The following is a 16,434-nucleotide window of genomic DNA, read 5'->3' on the forward strand; positions in this document are numbered from 1 at the left end:
TCTATTTGGGAACCACCTATAATGTATGTAGCATGGAAGATATCGAAATCTCATAGTTGTTGCATTGACAGTGAAAGTATACCGCTCAAAATGTTATTCATCTCTATTTCAAAATCGAGCTCTGGCACCTCTACAAATCCCTGCTTCCCTCTGCGAAGGGACTATCTATTTACTTTTATGTTGAGTCATCACCCTCTTATTAAAAAGCACCCACTGGAGAGCACATTGTCATTTGCATGTATTATTGTTAGTTTATATTGGGTATGACTTGACTGGATCTCTATTACCATGAATTACAGTGTCTAGTCAGTCCTTGATCTTTAAAGGTGCTCTGCATTTATGTTTTGTGGTCACAGAAAGGGCTAGCGAGATACCATCTTGTTATATCATATTATGATTGTTTTGAGAAAGTGTTGTCATCCAATATTTATTATTATTGCTCGCTAGTGGATTATGCCATTGATATGAGTAAACATGAGACCTAAGTGTTATTGTGAATATGGTTAGTTCATAATATTTGCAGGAAACTTGGATGCTGGCTTTACATATTTACAACAACAAGAGCAAACAGAGTTTGTAAAAGTTTTTCTTTATTACTTTCAGTTTATCAACTGAATTGCTTAAGGACAAGCAAATGTTTAAGCTTGGCGGAGTTGATATGTCTCCAACGTATCTACTTTTCCAAACACTTTTGCCCTTGTTTTGGACTCTAACTTGCATGATTTTAATGAAACTAACCCGGACTGACGCTGTTTTCAGCAGAACTGCATGGTGTTATTTTTGTGCAGAAATGAAAAGTTCTCGGAATGACCTGAAAATCCACGGAGGAACTTTTCAGAAAATATAAAAATGCTGGCGAAAGAATCAAGGCCAGGGGGCCCACACCTTGTCCACGAGGGTGGGGGGCGCGCCCCCTCCCCCTGGGCGCGCCCCTGCCTCATGGGCCCCCTGGTGCTCCACCGACCTCAACTCCAACTCTATATATTCACGTTCGGGGAGAAAAAAATCAGAGAAAACGTTTCATCGCGTTTTACGATACGGAGCCGCCGCCAAGCCCTAATCTCTCTCGGGAGGGCTGATGTGGAGTCCGTTCGGGGCTCCGGTGAGGGTGATTCGTCGCCGTCGTCATCATCAACCATCCTCCATCATCAATTTCATGATGCTCACCGCCATGCGTGAGTAATTCCATCGTAGGCTTGGTGGACCTTGATGGGTTGGATGAGATTTACCATGTAATCAAGTTAGTTTTGTTAGGGTTTGATCCCTAGTATCCACCATGTTCTGAGATTGATGTTGCTATGACTTTGCTCTTCTTAATGCTTGTCACTAGGGCCCGAGTGCCATGATTTCAGATTTGAACCTATTATGTTTTCATGAATATATGTGAGTTCTTGATCCTATCTTGCAAGTCTATAGTCACCTATTATGTGTTATGATCTGACCACCCCTAAGTGACAATAATCGGTATACTTCTTGGTGATGACCGTAGTTTGAGGAGTTCATGTATTCACTATGTGTTAATGCTTTGGTCCGGTACTCTATTAAAAGGAGGCCTTAATATCCCTTAGTTTCCATTAGGACCCCGCTGCCATGGGAGGGTAGGACAAAAGATGTCATGCAAGTTATTTTCCATAAGCACGTATGACTATATTCGGAATACATGCCTACATTACATTGATGAACTCGAGCTAGTTCTGTGTGTGGCGCCCAGATAATTAAGCTACAGTGGTCCCACGCTAATGGTGCCACGTCACCACGGTTACTGCTGCTAGTCTATTGTTAGATCAAAACCGGTCCAAAATTCAAATTCAAAGTTTGGTAAATAATAAAGATTTTCAAACATTAAAATAAAAATGTTCGGGTTGTACTAAATATTACATAGATAAATATGGTATAGTAAACACATTTTTATAAAATGTTGTAATTTAAAATGAGTTAAAACAGAAAGAAAATAATTAAAAAAAATACAAAAGAGAAACCCCCATCCGTTGGGCCAACCGGCCCAGCTGGCCACCAGGCCGGCCAGGCCGGCCCACCCCGCACCCCCATATGCCTCCCCCCCACTCCCCACTCGGTCCAGCCCGCATCCCCCACCGACACTTCCCCCCCCTCCTGAAAATATCTCTCCCCCTCTCCCCCGATTGGATCGGGATCGAGGGAGGAGATCACCGTCACCGCCAGGCCTCGTCGCCGCCGAACGCCGCCTCCTCGTCCTCCTCCTCGCCGGTCCTCCCCGACCGCCGTCACGCCCGCTGCCCGTTGCCCTACTCCCCGCCGTGAGCGCCCCCCCCTTCCTTCCACTTTCCCCACGGTCACCGCCCGCGCTCCGGCGCCACTGTCGCCCGCGCCCTGCCGCGCCGGGCCGTCCTGCCCCCGACCCCTCCCCTCTCCCCCTCGCTCACTCATTGCGCCGTCCGGGCTCCGGCACGCCCGCGCCTGGCGGCGCCCGCACGCGCCCACGCGGCCACAGCCGCGGCCCCGCACGGCCACGCACGGCCGCCCCCCCCCCCTCGCACAGGCCTCGTCCCGGTTCTCCCCGCCCGCGCGGCTCGCCGTCCGTGCCCGGTGTGCGACCGCACCCCCGGCCTCCTCTCCCTCCGGCGACGCCGGCCCCTCCCCGCTTCCCCGTGCTGCTCCCCTGCCTCGGCCTCGCGCGAGCGCCCCCCCCCCCGGAACCCCGTCCCACGCCGTTCGCCGCCTCAGTCGGTGCCCCGCTGCTGCGGTGGCCTCGTGCTCCCCCACCCCTCTCCGTCGACGCCCCGGCTCCGGCCGCTGCGGCCGGCGTCTTCCCTGGCCGACACCCTGCCGCACTGGGTCAGGGGCTCGTCCGCTAACGGGCGCCCCGTAGCCCCTTGCACCCGTGCGCCCATGCGCCCACACCCATTAAGGCCCCCTGTGGGCCAATGACAGTGGGGGCCCGCCCTGGAACGTTTTAGAAAAAATAATAATAATAATAATAATAATAATAATAAAATATTAAATAAATAAATAATAACTAAAATAATTAAAATATTAATTAATTAATGAATTAAGTAATTAATTAAGTTAATTAATCCTAATTAGATTAACCTAATCACTAATTATATTAACTAATCTGTAATTAATCTAAACAGAGCATGACAGGTGGGTCCCACTGGACCCACACGTCAGGTTGACCAGGTCAATGGTCAACGTTCATTGCTCTATACTACTTGCATTAGAAAACACGGAAATTTCCCCCTCCAGTTCATTTGTCAAAAAACACGGAACACCGGGAATACTTTCCCGGATGTTTCCCCCCTTAACCGGTACCACCTCATACCACGTTAGGGCACGCCTAGCATCGTTAATTGTCTTGTCATGCATCGATATGCATCTGTTTACATGGTATTCATTGTTTCTTCCCCCTCTTCTCTCCGGTAGACTACGAGACCGACACTGCTGCTGCCCAGTTCGACTACGGAGTTGACGACCCCTCTCTCTTGCCAGAGCAACCAGGCAAGCCCCCCCCCTTGATCACCAGATATCGCCTATTCTACTCTATACTACTTGCATTAGAGTAGTGTAGCATGTTACTGCTTTCTGTTATACCTATCCTGATGCATAGCCTGTCCTTGTTACTACTGTTGTTACCTTTACCTACAATCCTATATGCTTAGTATAGGATGCTAGTATTTTCATCTGTGGACCTACATTCTTGTCCGTCTGTTGTGCTATACTATCAGGCCATGATCACTCGGGAGGTGATCACGGGTATATACTATATACGTTATACATGATACATGTGGTGACCAAAGACGGGTCGGCTGGTGGAGCACCCACGAGTGGATCTTTGTGGCGGAGCGATAGGGCAGGTTGAGACCGCTTAGGAGAGAGGTGGGCCTGGCCCTGTTCGGCGTTCGCGGATATTTAACACGCTTAACGAGATCTTGGTATTTGATCTGAGTTGGCTACGAGCCTATACGCACTAACCAACTACGTGGGAAAGATATGGGCACTCGGCTTCGTGGTATCAGCCTAAGCACTTCGTGACGTCAGCGACTGAGCGGCGCACGCCGAATTGGACTGGAACGCCACTAGGCTGGGTCTGCTTTCGGCCGCCCTCGCAACGTGCAGGTGTTTTCAGGGTGATGGGCCCAAACCCCTGGGCGCCTAGGTTTAGACCGACGTGCTAACCTCTCTGTTGAGCCTAGGTGGGGCTGCGACGTGTTGATCTTCCGCGGCTGGGCATGACCCAGGGAAGTGTGTCCGGCCAAATGGGATCAAGCGTGTTGGGTAAGTTGGTGCACCCCTGTAGGGAAGTTAATCTATTCGAATAGCCGTGATCTTCGGTAACAGGACGACTTGGAGTTGTACCTTGACCTTATGACAACTAGAATCGGATACTTAATAAAACACACCCTTCCAAGTTCCACAGACAACCCGGTGATCGCTTTTCCACAGGGCGACGAGGGGAGGATCGCCGGGTAGGATTATGCTATGCGATGCGACTGGATATGCGACTGGAGATGCTACTTGGAGATGCTACCTGGAGATGCTACTTGGAGATGCTACTTGGAGGACTTCAATCTACTCTCTTCTACATGCTGCAAGACGGAGGCTGCCAGAAGCGTAGTCTTCGACAGGATTAGCTATCCCCCTTTTATTCTGGCATTCTGCAGTTCAGTCCACCGATATGGCCCTTTACACATATACACATGCATATGTAGTGTAGCTCCTTGCTTGCGAGTACTTTGGATGAGTACTCATGGTTGCTTTTCTCCCTCTTTTCCCCTTTCCCTTCTACCTGGTTGTCGCAACCAGATGCTGGAGCCCTGGAGCCAGACGCCACCGTCGACGATGATTCCTACTACACTAGAGGTGCCTACTACTACGTGTAGGCTACTGACGACGACCATGAGTAGTTTCGGAGGATCCCAGGCAGGAGGCCTGCGCCTCTTTCGATCTGTATCCCAGTTTGTGCTAGCCTTCTTAAGGCAAACTTGTTTAACTTATGTCTGTACTCAGATATTGTTGCTTCCGCTGACTCGTCTATGATCGAGCACTTGTATTCGAGCCCTCGAGGCCCCTGGCTTGTATTATGATGCTTGTATGACTTATTTTATTTGTAGAGTTGTGTTGTGATATCTTCCCGTGAGTCCCTGATCTTGATCATACACATTTGCGTGTATGATTAGTGTACGATTAAGTGGGGGCATCACACTGTGTCACCCTATGTTATAACTATTACATGAGGAATCGCATCCGACATAATTATCCATCACTGATCCAATGCCTACGAGCTTTTCACATATTGTGCTTTGCTTATTTACTTTTCCGTTGCTACTGTTACAACTACTACAAAACTGTTATCATTACTTTTGTCACTGTTACCGTTAATATCATACTACTTTGCTACTAAATACTTTGCTGCAGATACTAAGTTATCCAGGTGTGGTTGAATTGACAACTCAACTACTAATACTTGAGAATATTCTTTGGCTCCCCTTGTGTCGAATCAATAAATTTGGGTTGAATACTCTACCCTCGAAAACTGTTGCGATCCCCTATAGTTGTGGGTTATCAGTTGATGGTCCTCCCGTGCCTCTGGTGTATCTTTTGTCTTCCCATACACGCCCAAGAAGCCAAGCAGGGTCACGCAAAGATTCTTCATCACATGCATCACGTCGATTGAGGAGCGGACCTCTAGGTCTTTCCAATAGGGCAGGTACCAAAATATAGATTTCTTCTTCCACATGGGTGCGCGTCCGTAAGCGTCCTTTGGAACAGGTTGTCCGCTAGGACCCTTTCCAAAGATTACCTTCAAATCCTTGACCATATCATGTACATCAGCACCAGTACGGTGGTGAGGCTTCGTCCGGTGATCCGCCTCAACTTTGAAATGCTTGCCTTTCTTTCTTACGAGATGCCTGCTCAGAAGAAATCGACGATGTCCCAGGTACACATTCTTCCTACAACTATCCAAATATATAATGTCGGTATCATCCAAATAGTGCGTGCATCCGTGGTATCCCTTGTTTGTCTGTCCTGAAAGGTTACTGAGAGCAGGCCAATCATTGATTGTCACGAACAGCAACGCCTTTAGGCCAAATTCTTCCCGTTTGTGCTCATCCCATGCACGTACACCTTTTCCATTCCACAGCTGTAATAGTTCTTCAACTAGTGGCCTTAGGTACACATCAATATCGTTGCCGGGTTGCTTAGGGTCTTGGATGAGCACTGGCATCATAATGAACTTCTGCTTCAGTCACAGGCCACGTGCTATGGTTGCTGCTCTGCTCCCCAAAAGGATTAATGCCATCTATGCTTAGACCAAACCATACGTTCCTTGGGTCACCTGCAAACTCCTCCCTGTACTTTCTCTTGATTTTTCTCCACTACGACCCGTCAGCGGGTACTCTCAACTTTCCGTCTTTCTTACGGTCTTCTCCGTGCCATCTCATCGCCTTGGCATGCTCTTTGTTTTGGAATAAATGTTTCAACCATGGTATTATAGGAGCATACCACATCACCTTGGCAGGAATCTTCTTCTTGGGGCGCTTGCCCTCAACATCACCACGGTCATCGCGGTTGATCTTATAGAGCAATGCACCGCATACCGGGCACGCGTTCAAATCCTCATACTCACCATGGTAGAGGATGCAGTCATTAGGGCATGCATGTATCTTAGAGGGCAGACAGCCTTCTTTGCTTTGTACGTACTCTCGGGCAATTCGTTGTCCTTTGGATGCATATTCTTTATCATTACCAGCAACTTTCCAAATTCCTTGTCAGATACACCATTCTCTGCCTTCCATTGCAGCAATTCTAATGTGGTGCCCATCTTTTTCTTGTCACCTTTGCAATTCGGGCACAACAATTTCTTGTGATCCTCTAACATGAGCTGCAACTTCTTCTTCTCCTTTTCACTTGCACAGTTTCTCTTTGCATCGGCAATGGCCCAACCTACATCATCCGCGGGCTCATCTGATGCCTCTTCTTCAGCTTCTTCCCGCATGGCCGGCTCAGCTTCTTCCCCCATTGTTGTATCATCATATTCAGGGAACCCACGGCTAGGATAGCTATCGGCGTCCTCTTCTTCTTCGTTGTCTTCCATCATAACCCATCTTTCTCCGTGCTTGGTCCAAACATTATAGTGGGGCATGAAACCGTACTCAAACAGGTGGACGTGAATGGTTCTTGAGTTAGAGTAATTGTAATCATTCTTACAGCCAGCACATGGATAAGGCATAAAACCATCCACCCACTTGTTTCCCTGAGCCGCAATCAGAAAAGTATGGATGCCATCAATGAACTGGGAGAGCATCGGTCATCGTACATCCATTGCCGGCGCATCTTCATTACACACCACTGAGTATACCAAATTAATACAAGTTCATACATAAAGTTCATATAACACTTAAATGCAACATACAAATAACTCTCTAGCTAAAGCATTTAAATGCAACAACAAATGCGGTCAAGATCGCAACTAAGGTAACAATTGATCCAACATCATAATGATACCAAGCCTCACTATCAATGGCATATTTTCTAAACTTTCTAATCTTCAACCGCATTTTCTTCATCTTGATATTGTGATCATCGACAACATCGGCAACATGCAACCCCAATTCCATCTTGTCCCCCGTCAATTCTTTTCGATTTTTCTTTCAAATACTCATTTTCTCTTTCAACTAAATTTAACCTCTCGACAATAGGGGCGGTTGGAATTTCCGATTCACATACCTCCTAGATAAAAATATATATGTCAACTTGATGGGCATAATTTGTCATAAACACGAAATGCAACAAATGATTTTAAAAGAGAATATACCACATCTGAATCATAACACGGACGAGGGCCGATGGGGATGGATATCAAAACCATGGCACTATGTATAACAAACAACGTACGGGTAAGATAATTATACAAGTAACCATATATCTAAATCACACAAACATGATTTTTTTATATAAAAAAGATAATAACAATAGGCTCACCACAAGGTGGTGCCGGCGACGGATCAGTGCGGACGATCGACGGTGGTTACAGCGGAGACGGGAAGGCACTAAGTAAACCACACCTACATATGCAAACTAAGAGTTATTTTAAGCTCAAATTGCATATAAATCAAATAAACTACTACATATAATTCCTCCCAAATTACTAAAATGCACAAAATAATCACTATATAAAGCATTGGAGGAGCTAATCTAGCAATGAGAGATGAAAGCACAAAAATGCTAACCTTTGTGATCACTTGAATGGATGGGGGCCTTCAAATCTTGACAAAATTTGGGCGAAATGTGTGATGAGCTCGAGGGGAAGAGAGGAAGAACAGAGAGGAGAGGGGAAAGGGGAAAGAACAGAGCGAGCTGGATGAAGGGTTTATATGTAGGATGACTTGTAGTACCGGTTCGTGGCACAAACCGGCACTAAAGGTGTTGTACGGGCCCCAATCTGACAACATCCTGCCACCACTCTCTTTCGTACCGGTTCATGGAACGAACTGGTGCTAAAGGTTCACCATGAACCGATACTACTGAGAGAGGCCTGCGTAGTCATTGGAACCGGCACTAATGGTCACATTAGTGCTGGCTCAATTTCAAACCGGGACTAATGAGCTGCACATTAGACCCTTTTTCTACTAGTGGTATGTAAGAACGGTTCTTGTTAGAAGCCCGTAGCAGCCACGTAAAGCTTGCAACAAAAAAGTAGAGGATGTCTAACTTGTTTTTGCAGGGTATGTTGTGATGTGATATGGTCAAGACATGATGAGATATACATTATTGTATGAGATGATCATGTTTTGTAAGATATGTGGCAACCGGCAGGATCCGTATGGTTGTCTCTTTATTGTATGAAATGCATACGCCATCTAATTTCTTTACTTTATTGGTATGAGTTAGCAATAGTTGTAAATGATTGGTAAGTCACGGGGAGAGCGGAAGATGTGGCAAGGGCGACCACCGGAGGCGCCGCCGGGATCTTCTTCGGATCCCGCTGATTTGCCGCTGCCGCCGCGGATCGCCCCGGCCTCGACGCCCTCCTTGGCTAAGCCCGATCCCATCCCGCGAGATCCAATCGAGGATGGGTGTGAGGCGGACGTGCCAGCGGAGTGGGGGTGGCACTGGGCTGTGTGCTTCCGAGATGGCAATGGGGATTGGATCAGCGGACGTTTGCATCATTCCCCGGCATCTCGATGGACGACGCTGCTGGATTTGGACAACGACGTCCGCGCTAGTGACCAGGTGATGGTTGGTTCTACTTTGCGGATTGATGTCTTTGACGTGGTTGTGGAGCATCATATGCAGATGGTTGCGGATGTGGCAAGCCCGATCGAGCTTCTCAACTCGTCCTCGGAGTCTGACAGCAGGGAGCTCGGTCGGCGGGGGGGAGACTGGGGGCGCGACCGTCGTGATCCACGCGGGGACGTCGCCTGACCCTTCCGGAGATCGAAGGCAGGTGGGGGCCGGTTCTGGGCACTCGCTGACGCCGACGATGAAGATGAGGATGAGGAGGCCGAAGCGGTGCAACCTTCTCCACCTTCGCCGACCCCTTCCGATTTGCTGTGTGAGTTTTTGTGTGCAGAGTATGATGAAGATGAGGTCGCTTCTACGGTCAACAACATCTTGGCCGTTGATGATCCAGCTCGGGTCGGGCTTCATGTGGGGGAGACCAAGGAGATGTTGCGTCGGGTGGTTCACTGGAGAACGGCGGCGTTAGTGATCCGGCCGTGGAAGGGTCCCCTACCTAAGGCATGTCTACCGAACTTAACGTTATTTGATCTGATACGACCGGAATCATGGACTAAGGTGACTAGGAGAAAGAATGCTCGCCGGGAAGGGCACTGATCGGCGCCGGAGGTGGCCGTGGCCTCGTTGCCGGCGGCCACGGCGATCCCGATCCGTGCCGCTCGCCAGGAGCATTTGAATCAGCTCCTGGGCCGAGCTGTGTCGATGCCTATTGGGCCGGTGGGTACATTTGGGCCAGGGTCTGGTGGGTATGAGGCCCAGCCAGCCGAGGCTCCAAACGCAATCGAGAGGAGGGACGCATGCTCGTCGGGTTCGTCATCGCCTACTCCTCCACCACGCATTAGGGTTTCACGGCGTCGCGTGCCGCACCTTCGCTCCGCCGGACCTGGCCGGGCTCGCCGCATCCCTCCCCTTGGTGCGATGGCGGGGTCGAGTGGTGTTCCTCCAACTGGAAAGCGACCGCTTCCGCCCAGCGGGGCTTCTCGAGCCTCCGGGATGCTGCCACCGGGCCAAGGCAATGGCCGGGGCGTGCCGCCGCCGGGCCAGGGCATCGGCCGGAGCGCGCCACCGTTGGGCCCAAGCAATGGCCGGGGCGCGCCGCCGCCGGGCCAAGGCAATGGCCAGGGCGCGCCGCCGCTGGGCCAAGGGAGTGGCAGGGGAGTTCTGCCGGCGCCGGCTGCGGCTGTCGGCTGTGCGGCTGTGAAGCATCCCAAGGATGCTGTGGGGCGTGAGTCAGGGGTCCAGGCTGCTGCGCTTTCAGCTGGCGGGGTTGCCGTGGGGAGGCCATTGGCTCCGACTGTGCCGTCGGGCGAGCGAGGGGGACCGGGCTCTGGCCCTCGACCGGTCGTCCAGGGCAATACTGCGGTGGTAGCTGCGGGCCGGGGAGCTGCACCACCAAGGCCACCGGCCCCTCCTCCCCATGTCATTGCTCGCCCGCCTGCGCCATCGCAGTCCAGCGCTACTGTGGCTGCGCCCCGAGGTTAATGGGGGGATGACGGTTACGATGCCTATGGGACTGGCCAGCACCGTGGCTCGTCGTCCACGGGGGGCGGTCGTGGTTATGCTTGACAAAGTGATGGGTCAGTGGAGAGGCCATTTTTGGGTCCTTCAGGCGGCTTCGTTGAGGGGCCTTCTGATCCGGGGCTTCAGCAGCGAGGAGGTTTCCGAGGCCATCATGGTGGTCGGGGCGGCCGGGGGGCCGGTACCGTCCATGTCCTGCACCACCACCTGTTGTTGTCGACCAGATGGCAGTTGACGGGACTGCCGAGGAGCCTTTACTGACCGGTCACGCAATGGAGGTGGTGACGGCTCTTGCTATGGTTCAGGTTCCTGAGAACGACGTTATGACCGATGTGTCTGCGGAGTTGACAGATATGGCTGAGGCTGATAGGGCGTCCAAGTGGGCGTGCAGGAAGGAAAAGATGCTTTGTTATTGTTGCGGCGATAAGGGCCACTTCATTGCGGAGTGTGTGGCTCTATTATGTGATACCTGTGGTAAACTAGCACATGACTCTGGGGAGTGTCCGTTACGGCGAGATCAAGCACCATCACTCATGATGTATGGAGTTTACTGTGCTGAGCTAACTTTTTTCGAATCTCCGAATGAGCGATGGGTGTCTGATGAGTCCATGAGTATGACCACGGGGATTGTCAAGGTCACCAGAGGGGAGGTGTATGAGACACAGATCGTGCAGAGGCTCCGAGAGTTGGCCCCTGGGGAGTTCCAGTGGGACCTTGTCAGTCTCGCTGATAAGATGTTCAGAGTTGAGTGTCCATCCGTGGAGGATCTGCAGAGGTCGTTGAGTTTTGGGATGGGCAAGGTGCCGGGAACGGATGGCATCCTTGAGTTTCAGGAGTGGCAACATATTGAGCCTCAGGGCGTGCAGCTTACTCAGGCGTGGTTGCGATTTTCCAGGTCTCCCTCCAAGCCGCTGCAGGATGCTCGGGTTGTGGCCAGCATGGTCATTTTAGTAGGGAAGCCTGAGCGTGTGGTCATTGAGTTCACCAGAGCTCACAGGATTGCCCGGGTTATGGTTAGTATTTTAAACATTGAGTATGTGCCGGAAGTGGTTAAGTGGGCCTATTGAGTTAGGATTTATAATCTGGTAATTGAGTTTGAGGATGAGAGCCTTCTGGTTGCGCCGGCTCATTAGTCTGACGTGGATATGCACGAGGGTGATGGCGGCACGAGAGCGCAGGAGCCGCCGGTCGAGGATTCTGGACGACAGCTGTCCAAGGGGACGGGGTCCGAGACTGCGACGACCGGGGATGGAGCAGCCCCACCCTCCTCGGTGCCTTTGACGACTCTGAGATTCGGGTCTTTCGAGCCCTCTTCTGCACCACCGAGACTGTGGAGTGATCGGGTCGAGTCTGAGGAGGCTTTTGAGTTCGAGTTGCCTGTTTTGGGGTTTGAGGGTGCTGTGGATACCATTCCTGGGGATCTTGGGGGTTCTTCGATCTTGATCTGGGGGGATGAGGAGGTGAGTCGGTAGGTGGCCAATCCCCCTCGCGCTCAGCACATGGTACCTCCTCATGAGGTGATGCAGCTTGTCATGCCCAGCTCGTCGGGTGGAGCCCTCGGGCAGGCGGACTCGGGTTGCTCCACTTCTGTTGAGGAAGGGGACTCGGGGAAGGTTGCTCCCGTGTCCTTTTCTTCGTCGGATACTTCCTCTCCCGTCGCGTCTACCTTTCGGCTCATGGCGCCTTCGGGAGAGGGCTCGGGGCAGGTTGCCTCAGAGCCTTCTCCTCAGACGGCGCCTGTGCTGGGTGGGGTGCAAGGGCAGACGACCCTTGTACTGCTTCCACCACCCTTCCCGCCGGCCCCGTCCTGCGGGGCGCGCCAGGAGTCTGAGATCTTGGTGAGTGCCGGTCCAATCTCTGGCGAGGATGTGGATGAGCCCGTGCAGATGGATCGGCCTGCTGGTTGGGGTGAGGCTGGAGGCCGAACCCCGACCGCGATCCCGCGGGAGGAGGTTATTGCGTTTGGAGGGATTCAAGATCTAATGTCTGAGGGGCGCCGGGTGAGTGGCCGTCTCCAGGCACAGCCGGACGTGGACGACATTCAACAGCGGTGCGCCATGAGGGCGGCCAAGATTTGTGACGTCAAGGTCACTACTGGTATGTCGGTCAATACTTCTAATTCCATTCTGCATTTTTCAAATGATGAGATTGTTGAAAATGCAAATCAACTAGGAGTTTCGATGGGTAGTAATGACACTGAAATCTCTAATTCGGTTAATGATCTGCTAGATCTAGAGGCTGAGCGAGCCTTAGAGATGATTCGTAATATTGTGGCTGTTAGACCCATGAGTGATTCTGAGGTTGATGCGCTCGGGGTCAGGGTGCTCGACAATTTTTGTGCGGATCTTATGCAACCTATTACTGAGGGGGGTGTAGAGGTTGATTCTACTAAGATACTTTTGGCTAGCCCCTCGGAGACTGGTTGTGAGGACCAGTTGCAGTGTCAAACTGTCCCCAAGCGCAAGTGGAAACGGAAGGTGTACCCAGTGTCCGCAGTGCGTAGGAGTGCTAGGATTCGTATGGCAAAACAATTCCATGATGAACTATGAAAGGAATCTTTTGGAATAGCAGAGGTCTAAAGAACTTGGCTAAAAGAAGGTTTCTTGCTGAGGCGTCTGTCGAGCATCGTTTAGATTTTATCGCTCTATCGGAGACGGGTAGAGATAACTTTGCGCCTCAATTTCTAAATACTTTGTCGGGGGGTATAGATTTTGATTGGCATTGCTTGCCGCCGAGAGGGAGATCGGGTGGAATCTTACTCGGCGTTAGGTGCGAAATGCTTGAGGTTTGCAGTGTGGTTATGGGTGACTTTGCAGTCAAGTTCCGGGTGCGGTCGAAGGAAGATGGGTTTAATTGGGCTCTGGTTGCGGTATATGGGGCTGCGCAACCCGAGCTCAAGCCCGAGTTCTTGGCTGATCTCGTTCAGCTTTGTGGTTCCGAGCAATTGCCTATCCTGGTGGGGGGTGATTTCAATATAATTAGAAGGCATGAGGATAAGAACAATGATAACTTTGACGGCAGATGGTCGTTCATGTTCAATACTATCATTGAATGTTTGAACCTGAGAGAAATTGAGCTCTCAGGTAGAAAATTCACCTGGGCTAATACGCTGCCAAATCCGACGTATGAGAAGTTGGATTGAGTGTTGGCCAGTGTCGATTGGGAACAGAAGTTCCCTCTAGTAACAGTCCAGGCCTTGTCCCGTGGTATTTCTGACCACACGCCTTTATTTGTGGACTTTGGTGAGCTCTCCCACCTGGGGAACAAGAATGTGTTCTCCTTTGAGATGGTTTGCTTTGAACGTGAAGGCTTCCTTGATATCGTGGCTAGAGAGTAGGCTAAGGATTCAAGAGGGAAGACTGCGCTTCAGTGCTGGCAGAATAAGATTAGGCATTTGAGGAGTTTCCTGCATGGATGGGCTAAATATCTTAGCGGGATTTATAAGGTCGAAAAGGAAAGGCTCCTTTCCCTTATTCAGTCCCTGGATGTAAAAGCAGAAACCATGATACTGCCGGCCGCGGAGCTTCATGCCAAGCTTGACGCGGAATTGAGGCTGAAAGAACTTCTTAGGGAAGAAGAATTGAAGTGGGCGTTGCGGGCCAAGGTCCGGCGAGTAGTCCATGGGGACGCGAACACTCAATTCTTTCACATGATCGCTAATGGTAAGCATCGTAAGAAGAGGATCTTTCGGCTTGAGCAAGATGAGGGTACAATTGGAGGACAGGAAAACCTAAAATTGTACATTACCGAGTACTATAAGTAGTTGTTTGGCCCTCCAGAAAAGAACTGTGTGTCTCTGGATGATTCCAGGGTTGAGGATGTTCCTCCGCTCACAGCGGTGGAGAATGATATTCTTACGACTCCTTTCTCCGAGAAAGAGGTATTTGAGGCCATTTCGCAAATGAAAAATAGCAAGGCGCCGGGCCCCGATGGATTTCCAGCGGAGTTTTATAAGAAATGCTGGCATATCATTAAAGGGGATTTGTTGCCTTTGTTCAATGATCTGTTTGCTGGGCAGCTTCATCTTTTTCACCTCAATTTTGGAACGATCACCCTTCTTCCTAAGAAAACAGAGGTTGTGAGAATTGAGCAATTCAGGCCAATCTGTCTTCTTAATGTTAGTTTCAAAATTTTCACCAAGGTCGGGACCAATAGGCTCACACAGATCGCGCATGCTGTTGTGCAGCCTACCCAATCTGCTTTCATGCCGGACAGGAATATCCTTGAAGGGGTAGTGGTCCTGCATGAAACGCTCCATGAAATCCACATGAAAAAGCTGGATGGGGTTGTTTTCAAAGTGGATTTCGAAAAAGCGTATGACAAAGTCACATGGCCATTCCTTCAACAGGCCTTACGTATGAAGGGTTTTGATGAGGCTTGGCGACGCTAGGTAGAATCCTTTACACAAAAAGGAAGTGTTGGAATTAAAGTAAATGATGATATAGGGCATTATTTCCAGACGCACAAAGGCCTGAGGCAAGGAGATCCAATGTCCCCTATTTTGTTCAACATTGTGGTTGACATGTTGGCAATTCTCATAGGTAGGGCAAAGGAGGCCGGTCAGGTGGGTGGCTTGGTGCCCAACCTAGTTGATGGGGGTGTGTCCATTCTGCAGTACGCTGATGATACAATCATCTTTATGGAGCATGACCTGGCAAAAGCGAGAAATATGAAGCTGGTGTTATGCTTATTTGAACAATTGATCGGGTTAAAGATTAACTTTCATAAAAGCGAGTTGTTCTGCTTTGGTAGAGCCAAGGAGGAACAAGAGGCTTATAGGTAATTGTTTGGTTGTGAATTAGGGGCTCTACCTTTTACTTACCTAGGTATACCCATTCACCATCGTAAGCTAACGAACAGAGAGTGGAAATGCATCGAAGATCGGTTTGAAAAGAAACTTAGTTGCTGGAAGGGCAAACTTATGTCATATGGAGGCCGGTTAATTCCTATTAATTCGGTGCTTACGAGTATGCCAATGTTCCTACTATCTTTCTTTGAGGTTCCAGTTGGGGTTAGGAAAAGGCTGGACTTCTACCGATCGAGATTTTTTTGGCAGAGTGATGAACTTAAGAGAAAGTATAGACTCGCCAAGTGGGATGTTATTTGTCGACCAAAGGACCAAGGGGGTTTGGGTATCGAGAATCTTGAGGTCAAGAACAGATGCCTGCTTAGCAAGTGGCTGTTTAAGCTTTCGGTTCAGACTGATGCAACTTGGGCGCAGATTCTATGCAACAAGTATCTGCATTCCAAAACTTTGTCTCAGGTGACAGTGAGACCAACTGACTCGCCGTTTTGGAAGGGGCTTATGAGAGTTAAGGCAGCCTTCTTTAATAGAACAAAGTTTATTGTCGGTGATGGCAATGATACACAGTTCTGGGAGGATACTTGGCTGGGTGATACGCCATTGGCACTACAGTACCCAACCCTGTATCGTATTGTCCAGCGACGTGATATGTCAGTTGCAACGATCATGCAGTCCATTCCCCTTAATATTCTATTTCGAAGGGTGCTTGTTGGTGATAGATGGGAAGCTTGGCTTCATCTGGTGCATAGACTGATGGAAGTTCAGCTAGCTCATCAGCCCGATCAGTTGTGTTGGAAACTTACTAGGTCTGGACAATTTACTGTTAAGTTGATGTACATCGATGTTATTAACTCGACTGTAATTCCTAGTTCCAAACATGTTTGGAAAGTAAA

This window comes from Triticum aestivum, chromosome 4B (genome assembly GCF_018294505.1).
Source record: "Triticum aestivum cultivar Chinese Spring chromosome 4B, IWGSC CS RefSeq v2.1, whole genome shotgun sequence".
In the NCBI taxonomy this organism is placed as follows: domain Eukaryota; kingdom Viridiplantae; phylum Streptophyta; class Magnoliopsida; order Poales; family Poaceae; genus Triticum; species Triticum aestivum.